The 16,626-nt window shown below is 37.9% G+C and overlaps 1 pseudogene; it reads left to right on the forward strand.

Moving 5' to 3' along the window:
* The first annotated feature begins 15,715 nt into the window (after positions 1-15,715).
* LOC110145645 (integrin beta-1-binding protein 1 pseudogene) lies at positions 15,716-16,310 on the forward strand (annotated as a pseudogene).
* The last annotated feature ends 316 nt before the right edge of the window (positions 16,311-16,626 follow it).

Here is a 16,626-nt window from a genome sequence, read left to right on the forward strand (position 1 = left end):
TAATAATGTGATACCTTAAATATATAATAAAGGTAATATCACATAAAGCTCATGTGATAATTATAAATTTAATGAAAAGTAAATTTATAATTTGGATGTTTTCATGACAATATTATTTTCTGATCTCAATTAAAAATGGTTGGCTTTATTAAATATATCAGAGTGATGAATAATAATTTCTTCTAGTTTTATATTTTAAAAATATGTGTTTCTATGTCTTTAAAGTAGTGGAGTTCAAGAAAGTGAACTTATAAAACCCCACTTAACACTTACCAAAGAATATGGCAATAAACCACTTTTAAAGTAATCTCCATTATCCATTTTAGCTAGTTTCAGTGTTTCGCATAAAATGTCTAGAGTTTTAGAAGCTTTCAGCTTATTCATCATCCTCTCATGTGGAACTTTATCAAAGGTTTCTTTCAAGGAAGTCAAAAGTACTTATTCCATGTGCACTTTGATAATACATTTTACTTCCCAGCTTAATGAGAAAAAGTTAATTTAGTCAGAAGAAATTATATATTAATCTATAAAGATTATTTTATACTAGTGATTAAGTTGGTATTTTCTCTATTTGTAAGATGTATATGTAATGTATTATGCCATATATACTTATATAGCAATCAAAATGATTCAATAACTTATTTCTAGTTTAAGTTATTAACACATAATTTACTTGGGTGTTTATGGAAAACTATGTCCTCAGAGTAATGAGAAATCTTCCTTCTATAGTTATATTTTGATTATTTTCTGAACAAAATGTACATTATATTCATATAGTGACAAAATTCATCAAAGTTGATGCTGAAGACACAAATCATTCAAGTAAAGGTTTCTTTTAAATAATAAAAGTGTTTAGGTGACATATTTTTACATATTTTAGTTTTGTGTCATGATTCTGATTTATACATAAAAAAGCCTTCTTTTTATGTCATAAAAACATGAGCTAGTTAGAATGCAGTCTTTCCAATTCATTGATATCTCACATTAAACTCCAAGATTCAGATCTAAGTAAAATACTTCCATTAAAGACTGAATATAAAAGACACAGAGAAGGCTGCTACAGTATCATAAATTATTTGAAAGGCCTGATATTACACTTCTTTATTGAGTCCTATGTAAGCCACAATTTCCATGCAGATATCACTCCACAGAATGGTTATGCACTTGGATTCTGGAGGCATGGTAGCCTAGATCTAAACTCAGGTCTGCCACTGAAGGAATGTACAACCTGGACAAAGTAAGTCATTAGAACCTCAGATGTCGCATCTACAAATGGAAATAATAATAACCATTTTCTGATAAAACTGTTGCAGTTTTTTAAGCTACAGTGAATTTCCACAACTAAACACATCTATATAACCAGCACCTTAATCATGAAACAGAACACTTCCTCCAGTGTTGTGGTCCTTTAATGGACCAGAACCGGGTGGTATGGAGTCGACAGTAAGAAAGTAAAAGAGAGAAACCGGCTGATATTCCCTGGTTTACGCAGAGGACCAATAAAGCCCTTGACACAGGACTTGCATCGCTCACGAAGGCACCAGGCCGCCCCCTCGAGGGGAGGAAGGCACAAAGTGCCTTCTCAAGAGGGTCTTAGAAGTCCGGGCAGGAAAGTGAGCATGACGGGCCTCCATGCTCCAGAGAATCAGCCAGAAAAAAGAGAGAGAGAGAGAGAGAAACAAAAAAGACACGGAGACTTAAGCTCTAATGGAGCAAAGGTGCTTTAATGATTTTTCTATGAGTATATATAAGTGGTGGTACAAGAAACTTCTTTCGGGAATGATAGACGTCAGAAAACCAAACGTACAGCAACCGTTACCAAGGGAACAAGGGGTAATGTTAGTCACAAGGTCAGGAGACAATCCATATCTCAAGAAAGGGGAGAAAGACTAAGCAGTTTTTTCATAAAGAGAATGTTTACTAAAGGAGACCCAAGCCTGCCTCACACAACGACCTCAGTCCCTGGGAGCAGCGTGCTGTTCCGCTTGAAGAGGGACAAAGGATTCATGAGAGACAGCACTTAGGCATCCTCCCGTCAAATATTCCCTGACACTCCAGATGTGATCCTTACGTTCCTTTCCTGTTGCTGGGTTTTAAAGTAACCGCCACTCTCGTGTCTAAGAGCACATATTAGCTTTGTCTACTTTGTACCTCCTGTCAATGGAATTATGTAGAATATTCTATTTTGTATCCGACACCTTTTCCTTAATATTATGTTCTGAGATTCATGTGCTGCTTGTAATTGTGAATATTTCATGAAGAAAGTCTAGAAGTCACAGAGATTGGGAGAAACGGGTGGGCAGTTCAGAATCAAAAATGTCACTAGCAGACTACATTTGAATAGGAAATTAATTAGCATATGAAGAAACCATCACCATTATAATCTGTAGTTTGCTAAAATATTTTCCTGTAGTCCAAATCTCTCTTCCATTCTGTACATGAACAAACATAAATACTATTAGTCTTCACTGAGAAATTAAAGTGGTCACAAATATGAAGAGCTGAGGTCAGTTTAGGAAAAGATAGAATAACACTCATTTTGAATCCTTGTTCCCACTGTTTCCCCATCTATTTACCATGAAGTGATGGGACTGGATCCCATGATCTTATTTTTCTGAATGTTGAGCTTTAAGCCAACTTTTTTACTCTCCTCTTTTACTTTCATCAAGAAGCTCTTTAGCTCTTCACTTTCTGCCATAAGGATGGTGTCATCTGCATATCTGACGTTATTGATATTTCTCCCCACAATCTTGATTCCAGCTTGGGCTTCATCCACGTCAGCATTTCTCATGATGTACTCTGCATATAAGTTAAATAAGTAGGGTGACAATATACAGCCTTGACGTACTCCTTTCCTGATTTGGAACCAGTCTGTTGTTCCATGTCCAGTTCTAACTGTTGTTTCCTGACCTGCATACAGGTTTCTCAAGAGGCAGGTCAGGTGATCTTGTATTCCCATCTCTTTCAGAATTTTCCACAGTTTATTGTGATCCACACAGCCAAAGGTTTTGGCATAGTCAATAAAGCAGAAATAGACGTTTTCCTGGAACTCTCTTGCTTTTTCAATGATCCAGCCGATGTTGGCAATTTGATCTCTGGTTCCACTGCCTTTTCTAAAACCAGATTGAACATCGGAAATTCACAGTTCATGTACTGCTGAAGCCTGGCTTGCAGAATTTTGAGCACTACTTTGCCAGCGTGTGAGATGAGTGCAATTGTGCAGTAGTTAGAACATTCTTTGACATTGCCTTTCTTAGGGATTGGAGTGAAAACTTACTTTTTCCAGCCCTGTGGCCACTGCTGAGTTTTCCAAATTTGCTGGCATATCGAGTGCAGCACTTTCACAGCATCATCTTTCAGGATTCGAAATAGCTCAACTGGAATTCCATTACCTCCTTTAGCTTTGTTTGTAGTGATGCTTTCTAAGGCCCACTTGTCTTCACATTCCAGGATGTCTGGCTCTAGGTGAGTGATCACACTATCGTGATGGTCGTCAAGATAGTTTTTTGTACAGTTTTTCTGTGTATTCTTGCCACCTCTTCTTAATCTCTTCTGCTTCTGTTAGATCCATACCATTTCTGTCCTTTATTGAGCCCATCTTTGCATAAAATGTTCCCTTGGTATCTCTAATTTTCTTGAAGAGATCACTAGTCTTTCCCATTTTATTGTTTTCCTTTATTTCTTTGCACTGATCACTGAAGAGGGCTTTCTTATCTTTCCTTGCTATTCTTTGGAACTCTGCATTCAAATGGGTATATCTTTCCTTTTTTTCCTTTGCTTTTGGCTTCTCTTCTTTTTACAGCTATTTGTGAGGCTTCCTCAGACAGCCATTTTGCTTTTTTTGCATTTCTTTCCCATGGGGATGGTCTTGTTCCCTGTCTCCTATACAATGTCATGAACCTCCATCCATAGTTCATCAGGCACTCTGTCTATCAGACCCAGTCCCTTATATCTATTTCTCACTTCCACTGTATAATCATTAGGGATTTGATTTAGGTCAAACCTGGACGGTCTAGTGGTTTTCCCTACTTTCTTCAATTTAAGTCTGAATTTGGCAATAAGGAGTTCATGGGTGGAGCTGTGTTCCCTCCCTGCCTTTTACCTGGGGCCAAACTATGGTGGAGATAGTGAAGATAATGGTGACCTCCCTCAAAAGATCCCATGCATGTACTGCTACAGTCCATACCCCTACCCCTACAGCAGGCCACCACCCACTCCCGCCTTTACCAGAGACTCCCAGACACCCACAGGCAAGTCTCCTGTGGGGTCACTGTTCCTTTCTCCTGGGTCCTGGTGCACAAGTTTCTGCTGTGCCCTCCAAGAGTCAATTTCCCAGTCCTATGTAAGTTCTGGCAGCTCTATGGTGGGGTTAGTGGTGACCTCCTCCAAGAGGACTTACGCCATACCCACACCCCGAGCCCCTGTCCCTGTGGCTAACCACTACCGACCCGTACCTCCACAGGAGACCCTCAATCACAGTTCTGTCTCAGTCTCTGTAGGGTCCCTGGGTCCTGGCACTAACAAAGTTTGTTTGAGCCCTCTGAGCATCTCTGGCGGGAATGGGGTTTGATTTTAAATGTGAATTCGCCCCTCCTACTCTTTCGCTGGGGCTTCTCCTTTGCCCTTGGATGTGGTGTATCTCCTCACAGCCACTCCAGTGCCTACTGTCTTACTGGGGTTTCTCTGACCTTGGACGTAGGGTATCTCCACATGGCTACTCCAGCAAAGTGAAGGTGCCGCTACTGATCTTGGATGTGGGAACAGTGACAGACTTTATCTTTTGAGGGGCTCCAAAATAACTGCAAATGGTGACTGCAGCCATGAAATAAAAAGACGCTTACTCCTTGGAAGAAAATTTATGACCAACTTAGACAGCATATTAAAAAGCAGAGACATTACTTTGCCAACAAAGGTCCATCTAGTCAAGGCTGTGGTTTTTCCAGTGGTCATGTATGGATGTGAGAGTTGGACTATAAAGAAAGCTGAGCACTGAAGAACTGATGCTTTTGAACTGTGGTGTTGGAGAAGACTCTTGAGAGTCCTTTGGACTGCAAGGAGATTCAACCAGTCTATCCTAAAGGAGATCAGTCCTGAGTGTTCATTAGAAGGACTGATGTTGAAGATGAAACTCCAATACTTTGGCCACCTGATGTGAAGAAATGACTCATTTGAAAAGACCCTGATGCTGGGAAAGATTGAAGACGGGAGGAGAAGGGGATGACAGAGGATGAGATGGTTGGATGGATGACTCAATGGACATGAGTTTGAGTAAATTCTGCGAGTTGGTGATGGACAGGGAGGCCTGGTGTGCTGCAGTCCATGGAGTTGCAAAGAGTTGGACACGACTGAGCAACTGAGCTGAACTGAACTGAGAATTCTTGCTTTTATCCAGAAGACAAAAAAAGGAAAGAAAACTGTCAGATTTTTTAGAGTGTATAGAAGAATGGCATTTATATAGATGATTTTCTGCTATTGTGGTTAGGTTCCAGGAAATATTATGAGTAAAAAATAAAGTTATATAATAAGATATAGTTAATTCAGTTGCATTCTTTACACAGAAATTTATAAAATACTGTGTTCTAAGCTCTGAATTCAGTACTAGAGATTCAAAGGTAAAAGTAGATACTGAAGGTCTGAAGTTTCATGGGGATATGTGCATGTGTATGCTCTGTCACTCAGTCATGTCTGACTCTTGGCAACCCATGGACAATAGCCCAGCTGACTCCTCTGTCCATGGGATTCTCCAGGCAAGAATACTAGAGTGGTTTGCCATTCCCTTCTCCAGGGGATCTTCTTGACCCAGGGATTGAAGCTGTGTCTCATTATGTGTCCTGCATTGGCAGGTGGGTACTTTACCCCTAGTGCCACCTGGAAGCCCAAGTGGTAAGCTAAAGATATGCAGATAAGCCATAGGAGTGGGACCTAATCTGGACTAGGAAGAGGTGATCCATTAGCAAGGAGACTTGCTAAAGTTGGGAAAATCTGTTAGTGAAGAAACATGAGAGAGGGAGGTCAGAATATTTCAGTCTATTAGGGGAACCATTGACCAAAACTGTCCACTGTGGCCAGACACTATAGTGACCATTTGCATGGGTTGTCTCATAAGAGGAGGTCTTGGTAAGGAGTGTGGAACTAACAAGTCACCACTACCTGGAAGAATTTGGGAAAAGCCAAAAGGAAAGAGGAAACAGTCCATATGCCCTACCAATCTCCCAGAATCCTTCTTCCTGGAATCTCTCTTGGCTGAGCAATGCATGTGCCACCATGAAGGATGCTGAGTCAGAATGATTGGCCAGAGATGACCCAGAAACTAACCTCATTATCATAAAACCTGAGACTGCAAGCCATGTGGCAGAACAGTTCTGATTTTCCTCATTCTAATGCGCTCTGCTTGGGCACTCCTTCCCAATAGAGTCTCTTGCTTTGTCTCCTTGGACAATTAATTTCTGAGTGTTAGACAAGAGCTCACTCTTGGGCCCTGGAAGGGGTCCTGCTTTCTGTAGCCTGACTCTACAGTTCTTATACCTGCTCCATGGAGCATGAGCAAGGACTGATGAGAAAAGTGGCTGGAGAGACCACTCATGATCAGTCATGGTGGTACTCCACGGCATGGCAAGAAATTGATCTAACTCCAAAGGCAGTGAGGAGCCTTGGGAAGATCTTTAAAAGGACAGTGACATAATTAGTGTTGTGTTTAAAAATATCAGTTAACACAATGCATAGAAAACAGATTAGGAGACAGCCGAGTTCATAGTTATTTAAATAGTCCATGAAAAGTATCAGAAGGCCCAATCTACTCCTGTGGCAATAGATTCAGAATCCAGACAAGAACAAGGGGTTAGAGGGGTCCTTTCAACTGAACTATATTATGTTAAAAAACAAAAGTTCAGTTGTTTTAAATTTAAAGATCTAATTGACTTTATTAGGTAATTCACGAATCAGGCAGCATTCCATCTAACAGCTAGAAGAGCCTGCTGAGGGGCTGTACAAAATGGAAGGTTCTTTATAGGAAGAATGGTAGGGAATGGGAGCTAAATATTAGCAAAAGAAAAAAAGGGGGGGGTTATCTTTAGGCTAGAATATATTTTTGTGGGGGAAGGAATGGGAACAGCCAGGTTTTTATCATGCAGTTTTTCTCCTTTTCCCTAGGGGTGGAGAGGGCCCAAGTGGCAGATTACCTCATTGGTGAAAACAAACCATTCCAGACTGGTTGATTACAATGGGATTTCTGTGTAAGGTAAAAACTGCAGTTAGGTTAGGTACTAAGTCTAGGTTTGGTATCATGGGCATGAACCATGGGCATTATGCCATTTGGGGCCTGGTGAGAAAGTACCAGGGAGATTGTAAATACAATAAAAAAGATACAAAAAAAGGCTGGTATTTACAAATACCAGGGGGGTTGAAGAGTAGCATAAAGAGCAAGTGAGTCCATAGAAATCTAGGAATTATAGTTTGGAGATCTCTTAACAGTATTCCTATAATAAATAGACACATAAATCCAAATATTTCCTTTCTTTCTTCCTTAAAACCATTAGGAAGAAATAACATTTGTTGAAAGCTCGTGAAAGGCACCATTCTAAGTGTTATATGCTTGCTAAATGTTTAATCCGCCTGACAACAATATTAATGAGAAATTTTAATTTTGGTAAAGAAAATTGACACAGACAACTTGTCTAATCATACACAGCAGTGAACAGCAAAACCTAGACCTAAACTCAGGCAGTGTGGATCTTAAGCCATTCTCATCCACTGTTTGAATTTTCTGGAGATACAATTTTTGATAAATAGGTTAAACATATTTTGGGTAAAGTTTTGAGTAGAAAAAAAAAAAATCATACTCATGTCATCAGCCACTGGTGGCAATTCAACCACAGAAATAGGATGAGATCATAAGAATATAATGCAAAAGGGCAGAAGAGGAGGTCCTTATTGAATACAAATGTTTAAGAGATGAGCAGAAGATGGGGAACCTGGAAAGAAGTTGGAGAAAGAGAGGCTTGATAAGAAAGTGTCAACAAAAACAAAAGAAGGGTCCATCAAGAAGTTAACTTCACTAGTGCTTAGACCATGGCTTTTGAAATAGCAGTTTCAACTAGTGATGAAGAAACAACAACATAAAATACAATGTATTAAGTTGAAAATGGAGATGAATAATCTGAAGAAAGTTAAAGTAGTTTTTTACTTTGAAGTTAGGATTGGAAAGAAGCACAATAAAGAAGTATTTAAAAGAATATGTAAAATAAACATGGAACATAATATGATAGGGAGAATTATTTCACAAATATTCTGAAGGGAAAGAAAGAGAAGTTGAAGGTGTGAAAAGAGGAGAAATCAAAGTGATGGATCAGTGTCAGAGGTGATGAGAACAAATACAAACTAGAATATATGTGAAAAGTGAGAGTGAAAATGTTAGTCACTCAGTCATGTCTGACTCTCTGCAAGCCCATGGACTATAGCCCACCAGGCTCCTCTGTCCTTGGGATTCTCCCAGCAAGAGTACTGGAGTGAGTTGCCATTTGTATTTATCTTTAATTTAGTAGGGAAGAATCAAGTTTCAACTGAAATTAGAAGGAATTAGATGAGAACAATTTGGTCACTGACTAATGAGGAAAACTGTAAATCAGGGAGCAAGAAAATGCCAGCAAAGCTCTGAGGGAGCTGTTTTAGAAATGCAAGAAGCAGCTAACCAGTGATATGTACAAAGATCTCCAATTAGTAACAACATCTTGTTGAGCTTAGAGGCCATATTTTCAAAGAAAACAAACTGCTAATTTAGATGATTTTCATTTAAATACTGAATGAATGACCCATGTGTATGAACTGAGCATATAAATTTATGGACTGATTACCCATAGTGTATGTATTGGATTGTTGCAGAAAAAGACAAGGGACAAAATTGGTAATGGTATTAAGTGATGAACAAAGTAAAGAATAGATTGTAAGGATTAAATTTATTCACAGAAAACTGGATATGCTGATAAGACAGGAAAAAACATTGGCTGGAAACAGTGAGAGTAAATTTGAAAGACAGAACATGTGGTCATGATGATGATACTGAGGGCAGAGTGGAAATTAGTCATTTAAGAAGTGTAGAGATAAAGAGCTACAATGTGAAAACAGGAAAAAAACAAAAAGATTGTATAAGGTTTATACATGGACCATTCACATATATGGTGAAGTCATATGAGAAGATGCCAGAGAAGATTCTAATCATCAAGATTTAAAGGGGATAAATTAGAAGCCTGGCAGATAAAGAGGCAGAATAGTGATACTGGATAGGATGGACAGGTACCAGGAACTTTTAAAGATGGAAGACATTTACATAGGATGAAAGCAGAAGTGGAAAGCTATGGAAAAGTCAATCCTCACTTGAGCTAAGTAGAGAATGGTAGAGTGAACACTTATGACACTTATGATGAATGCAGGAACCGACTAATATTAGAGGAAACTTAGGTTCTAGTGAAAGAGAAGAGATTGGTGGAGAATACTGCTGAGGATGTGTGGGTGTTGTTGCCCATGGAATAGAGATTCTGTAGAGAATAGTGGGGAAAATGACAGAAAGAGGAATTTGGGTGGGCCTAGGCAGAGAATAAAAACACTGAAAAGCATGGAAATTAGATTAAGTCAATGGTCAGCTACCCCAGATTTGACTTCTACTTAGTAGTCATCAAAAAACTAATTGCAAACATCTAATACATGGAATTTATCAGTCTAAATTTCTCAGTGGATACTAGAAATTTTTTTTTCAAGTGCAAGTGGAAATGTCAACCTGGAGTTTTTAAATAGCCACACAATTCACACTCTGAAAACTTTACTGAGGACAACAAAAGAAATATTAAGAAATTGTTAGGATCCTTCCAAGGAGACCTTGGCCCCTTTGGGCAAAGTTAGTTATTTGTTTAGAAGTTCACCTGAGTGAGAAATAACAGCTGCTTTGGGCCTGCAGCAGAATATCAGCTTCTCTGTAGGGTGTTACCTAGAGCAAGGTTTGATTCCGCTGTGTATGTATAAGTCATGTCCAACTCCTTGCGACCCCATGGACTATAATACTAGAGTAGGTAGCCTTTCCCTTCTCCAGGGGATCTTCCCAATCCAGGGATCAAATCCAGGTCTCCCATATTGCAGGCAGATTCTTTACCAGCTGAGCCACAAGGGAAGCCTTGATTCCACTGTAAATCAGATCTAATCATTCCATTATGAAGACCAGCAGCCTCTAATAGAGAAATCAGTCCTGTAACCCTTCCTTACATAGCCTTAAGTTTCTAGAATAGCTGTGGAGTGTCAGACAAACCACTTTCTACACAAAAGCAATGAGATGGGCTAAAGGGACAACTTGTTGGAAAATTTGAGTTAGAAATTGATGGTCAAGTTGTTTTTTTTTTTTTTTTTTTTAGAAATGGCTGGTGGCTCAGACAGTAAATCATACGCCTGCAGTGTGAGAGACCTGGGTTCAGTCCCTGGTTTGGGAAGACCCTCTAGAGGAGGAAATGGCAACCCACTCCAGTATTCTTGCCTGGAGAATCCCCATGGACAGAGGAGCCTGGTGGGCTACAGTCAATAGCATCACATAGTTGGACATGACTGAGCGAGGAAGCACACACATAGACACGAACAGCATACCTATGGAGGGTAAAAGAGAAAATAGTTTATAGTTATACTACATTGGAAATAACAAGAGACTTTGGAGCAGATCAAACCTAGATTAAAGTTTACAAGTGTGATATAGTTGCTCACTGATGTAGGAAAAATATTATATAGCATCTTGAATTTTCTAGTTACACATAAAATTGTAGTAATAAAATTATTTTGAGAAAGATGCCTATCAGTCTGCCTGAAAGATTAATATTATAGGACTCAGGGCAGTTTGAGTACCCTCTAAAACTGAATTGTGGAATAACCAAATAATAAATAGTTTAACATGCTACAATAACACCAACCACTAGTAAAATTTGTATTACACTTTTTTAGTTTCTAATTTTTCATGTGTGATAAACTAAAAGTTTGAAGAACTACTTTCATTATTAGCCTGTTCTTTAGAAGGACTTCTTCAGGATGATTTTGACAAAGTTCTTTGATGACATTTTTGAGGAACTGATGAATTGAGATGCCTATCTTTTTAACTCACTTAACAAATAATCTTGAAATAATTCTAGGTTCACAGGAAGTTGCAAAGATAGTATAGTGAGGTTCAGTGTAAACTTTATCCTGGCTCTTCAAATTGTTATACCTTACATAAATATAGTACAGTTATCAAAACTAAGAAACTGACATTGGTACAATTGGCACATATAGTTCTATGCCATTTTATCATATGTGCAGATTCATGTAATCACCACAGCAATAAAGATACACAGCCACTGCATCAGCATAAGGATCACCTCATGGTACCTCTTTATCTGTCATATCCCACCCTTACTATCCTCAGTCCCTGGAAACCACATATATGTTTTCTATCTCTGTATTGTTATGATTTTGAAAATTCATGTCAATGGAATTATATAGTAGTTTGCAGCCTTTTGAGATTGGCTTTTTTGTTCAACATAATAGCCTTGAGATACATACAAGTTGTTGCATGTGCCAATAATTCACTTGTTTTTATTCCTAAGTAGTATTCCATGCAATAAAAATACCACCATTTGTTAAACTATCCACCCACTGAGGGACATTTTGGCTGTTTCCAGTTTCTGGCTATTACAAATAAGGCTGGTATGAACAACTATCTACAAATTTTTCTGTGGGTATAAGTTTTGGCTTTTTGGATAAATACCCAAGTGCATCTGGTGGGTTGTAAGGCAAGAGCATGCTTTATATGTGTATGCATGTATGTGTCTATGAAACCTATTTTCCAGAGTGAAAATATCTTCCAGTGTAACTGTATCATTTTTATATCCTCACATGTAAGAAATCCAATTTTCATGAAACCTTGCAAGAATTTTATATTAGAGCTATTTTATTTTTATTTTTAGCCATTTTGATAGATGTATAGTAATAGCTCTTCATGTTTTTAACTTAGCCTTTCCCTGATGGGTAATGTTATTCAATATCTTTTTATATGCTTATTTCCCATCTATGCTTCTTTGGCAAAACATTTTTTCATGTCCTTTGATAATTTTGTAATTAGATTGTTTACCTTTGTTTTTCTGTTGAGTTTTGAATGCTCTTTAAATATTTTTAAATATGAGTCTTTCAGCAAATAAAGGATTGGGAAATATTTTCCCCAGTCTCTAGATTTTTAAAAAAATCCTTTCAATAAGATCTTTTATGGAGCAAAAGATTTTAATTCTAATAAGTTCCAATTTAACAATATTCATTTTTTATACAGATTGTGGATTTAATACCATTCATTTTCTGTCTTTTATTTAATAAATTGATAACAAGATCTTTATTGTTTGATACAGGATCAATCTCCATAAAATTTTCTTAACAACATTTATCATTACTTGTAAAATTACTGTTGTCTCTCAGTATTGGTAAAGTGGCTCTCGGACTTGTGGATACCCAAATCTGGGGATGTTTAAGTCCCATAGCTAATCATTCATATCTGTGGATTATGTATCTGCAGATTTAACCAACTGTGGATCATAAGCATTGTACACAATCTGTAGTTGGCTGAATCTGAGAATGCAGAAGTAAAGATATGTAAAGCTGTTTACTAATTGTTTCTAGTTTCAATTGTCATACTGCTAATAATAACAACAAACATAAAAGCTCATGTTTTATCATCAACCAAATGGCAGGCCAGTGATTTGCAATAAGTCTTGCAGGATAAGCAACAAGGTCCTACTAGATAGCACAAGGAACTATATTCAATATCTTGAGGTAAACCATAACGGAAAGGATACAAAAAAGAATGCATGTTTCTGTATAACTGAGTCACATTACTGTATACCAGAAACTAATACAATACTGCAAATTAACTATACTTCAATGAAAAATCAATTAAATAATAGAATAATCTATATAGTATTACACTTGATATTTGCAGCAATTCTTTGGATTATGTGCTATTATTTATTCCCAATATCAACACTTAGAGCTCAGAAGGTTTAAATAAACTAAATGCATGTTTTAATCACAATGCTAAGATCAGATCTAGTTTTGAGCTGATTTGTGCACAAATTGTCTATTACAAAGTATAACTCTATCTACTGCCCTGTTGCTGTGTTTATTTTATTTACAACCTAAACACTCTGAAAAATCCTTCGGTTTGACAACAACCCAGAATTTCAGAGATTTTTGTCCTACAAATTTATCTAAATCCACTGGTGTAGTTATTCAAAACAAATGTCTTTTTTCTTTTTAAATAAATAAGTGGATATAGAGTCAGTTATGACTAGATTCCAGTTCATTTCTCTTTGAAAAAATAAATATAATTGCCTAGCACACAGATGAGTAGAAAGATAACTAAAAACATTCAGGCCCCTTTCTACAATATTGTTAAGGCTAGATTATATTTTTTTTAGAAACAGTTTCTGTTTTTCTTTTTTTTAATAGAGGGATAGTCTATCAATAAGAGTAATCATAATAATTAGTAGAATAATTAATTTCTTATTTTTTCAATAAATTTTCAACATAGTCCATTCTATTTAATTGTTTATGAGTTTTAACACAGAAAGGATATTTTAAATAGCTATAAAAAAAAAAAGTAAAAGGAAATAAATTAAGTAAAACAAATTAACTTTCTTATTACTTAATTTTCCTAAAACTGGATGCAAATAATAAAATGATTAAATATTTTTTAATGTCTACATAAGCATACTTCAAATTCTAATGCACACTAATTAAACAATTATATGTTCATTGGATATCTGAATTTTTTTTAGTTTTTTTTTTCCTACTCTTTTGGAATTCCCACTATCTAGTCACCTAGTACCAAATTCACAGTCCTGAGTGAGTTCTACAAAATTGAGGAGGCCTAGTTGAATACAAAGTCTCAGTCTTCAGCTTGAATCCATGTCTGATCTGTGACTGTATTCGACAAGGTAAAAGGAAACCTTTATATATTATTTATTACTTTTCCTTAAAGCCTTGAAAATTACTAAAGCTCTAAGTACCTATCAATATTTTACTTGGGCCTCCTCCTGGGAAATGTGCAACTGATGAAGTTCAATGCAAAAGGTATACTTTTTAGTTTTTCAAATTTTATCTTTCAGTATGCTTTTTGATGTGATATTTCACTAACAATTCTTCCCAATCTGCCTTCTAATGATTGCTCATTCCTCATGTAGTCTGTACTTGCCCATCTTTGTTAGATAATTTACCAAGACAGGTTTATATTCATCTGGGATACTCTAAAATTTTCTCTTTGCACTTTCACATTTATTGACAACCTACTATACTACGAAATTTACTTCAAAACAAACACACGTGTATAGAGCTCCTAAGGTATAGGGTTTAATCTACAAAATGACACAGAAGGTAACTACAATTTTTTTCATTTTAAAGATTAGAAAGCTACAGCTTTTGCTTCAAGGAAGTGAGTATAACATGAAATTTCAGCTTGGATCTGTCTGACTCAAAGTCCCATGTCCTTTTATTTCACCTGGTTGCTTGGGTTAGAGCATTTCCAGCTTTCTGGCACCAGGGATTGATTTCGTGGAAGACAATTTTCCATGCCAAGGTGGGAGGGATTGGTAGTAGTAACGGTGAATTAGGGGAGTGAAGGGAAGCAGGGGCAGTTTGCCCTCTGGTCTCCAGCTCACCTCCTGCTGTTTGGCCCCGTCCCTAACAGGTCGACCATTATCTGTCTGTGCTTGGGAGTCGGGGACCCCTGGGTTAGAGAAATCACTCAATTAGAAAAGTCACAGAACAATATTTGTGATATTGTTGTCTCCTAATGACTTTCTCCTTCTTAAGTGTCAGCTTGACTTCATGATTCTTTAAAAAAACAAAAAACAGACCATGAAAAAAGTGATAGGCTGCCATTTCTAATGTGAGTGTGCTTAGCGGTTCAGTCATGTCCGAGTTTTTGCAACACTATGGACTGTACCCCGCCAGGTTCCTCCATCCATGGGCTTTCCCAGGCAAGAATACTGGAGTGGGTTGCCATTTCCTCCTCCAGGGGATCGTCCCAACCCAGGGATAAAATACAAGTTTCTTGCATCGGCAGACAGATTCTTTACCACTGAGCAATCTAGGAATTCCATCATTTACAATATTAGGTTATAAAAGAGATTGTGGCTTTTGCTTTGGATGCCATTTTCTCTCAAATCACAAGCTTCTGGAAGAAATCAGCTGTATATTCTGAGGCAGCCCAACAGAGATACAAGAATAAACCTGGGACATTTTGAGACTTGCCAACCAACGGACAAGTGAGGGAGCTCTGAAACAGAACTTGGTTAAGCCTTGAATTGACTTCAGTACTAGCTAATATCTTGGTTGACATCTCTTGAGAGACCCTAAGTAAGAACCATCCAGCTAGAACCAGAGTGGCTGCCAAGGCTCTGGCTGCCCGGGCGGTGGGTGTCTGAACCATGAGCGCAGATGGCGGGGAGTGATTCGGTCGCGACTGACTCTGTTGCGACCCCATGAACTGTTAGCGTTCCAGGCTCCTCTGTCCATGGGATTTCCCAGGTACTTTGCTTTTCTGTCAAGAATTGACTATGTCGGAGTGAAAGGATGCTACCTGTGCAGACACTGTCTGTATAACCTTTGAAGACGGTAGTATAGCGTTCAGTTCTGCAGGGAGCACCTGTGGATCAAGCGATGGTGGGAGATGTTTCGTAAAGGCAAAAAGCACCACAGCAATAGCAGTTCCCAGAGCAGGGAAATCAATACCAAGAGCAAGTTGGTAGACTCCAGCCTTGGGGGGCTGTCACGGTCCAGCACCGTGGCAAGCCTCGAAACCGATTCCACCAGGAACACAGGACAAAGCAACAATTCGGACACCTGTGCAGAACTGCAAATAATGTTGGTGCCATTGGGAAACTGAAATTTTCTGAGGGGAAAAGTTGGAAGGGCCACTGGACCTGATAAATTATATAGCTATTGCCCAGCAAGATGAAAAGTTGTCCTTTGTTCCTCTGGAGGAAGACTTTATTATGGGAGTTTCCAAGTACTGTATAAAAATATCCACATCAGATCAGTATGGTGTTCTTCATAGGCTTGCTCTGTATTTAATCATCCGGATGGTGTGTTTCCATGACGGTCTCGAGGCAGGAAACATCTTTCTGGCTCTGAAGACCACAGATGCGAGCAACCAAGAATACAGCCTGTGGGTTTACCAGTGCAACAGCCTGGAACAAGCACAAGTAATCTGCAAAGTTTTACCAACTGCTTTTGACTCTGTATTGACATCTGAGAAACCGTGAATTCTGCAATTAAGGGGGAAGTAGGCTTCATGTGCAAGTTCAGCTGTTTCCTCAATAGTTCTGTTTCCAATCTGCAGTGAAGAACTTTTATGGAAATATGAACAATCCTTTGCTTTCAATTTTCTGAAGAAAATGAAATCTATAAAATGTCAGTCATTTTTTTTTATTAAAGTGTGTCTTATTTAACAGTGGAAACAAACAAACAAAAAGAATCATCCAGCTAAACTATTCTCAAATATCTGACCCACTGTAACTGTGAGATAAGAAATGTGCTATTTTCATTTTCAAAGTTTGAAGTTTTTTAATGTGGTAATAA

The sequence above is a fragment of the Odocoileus virginianus genome, chromosome 5 (assembly GCF_023699985.2).
Source record: "Odocoileus virginianus isolate 20LAN1187 ecotype Illinois chromosome 5, Ovbor_1.2, whole genome shotgun sequence".
NCBI classification, from domain to species: Eukaryota; Metazoa; Chordata; class Mammalia; order Artiodactyla; family Cervidae; genus Odocoileus; species Odocoileus virginianus.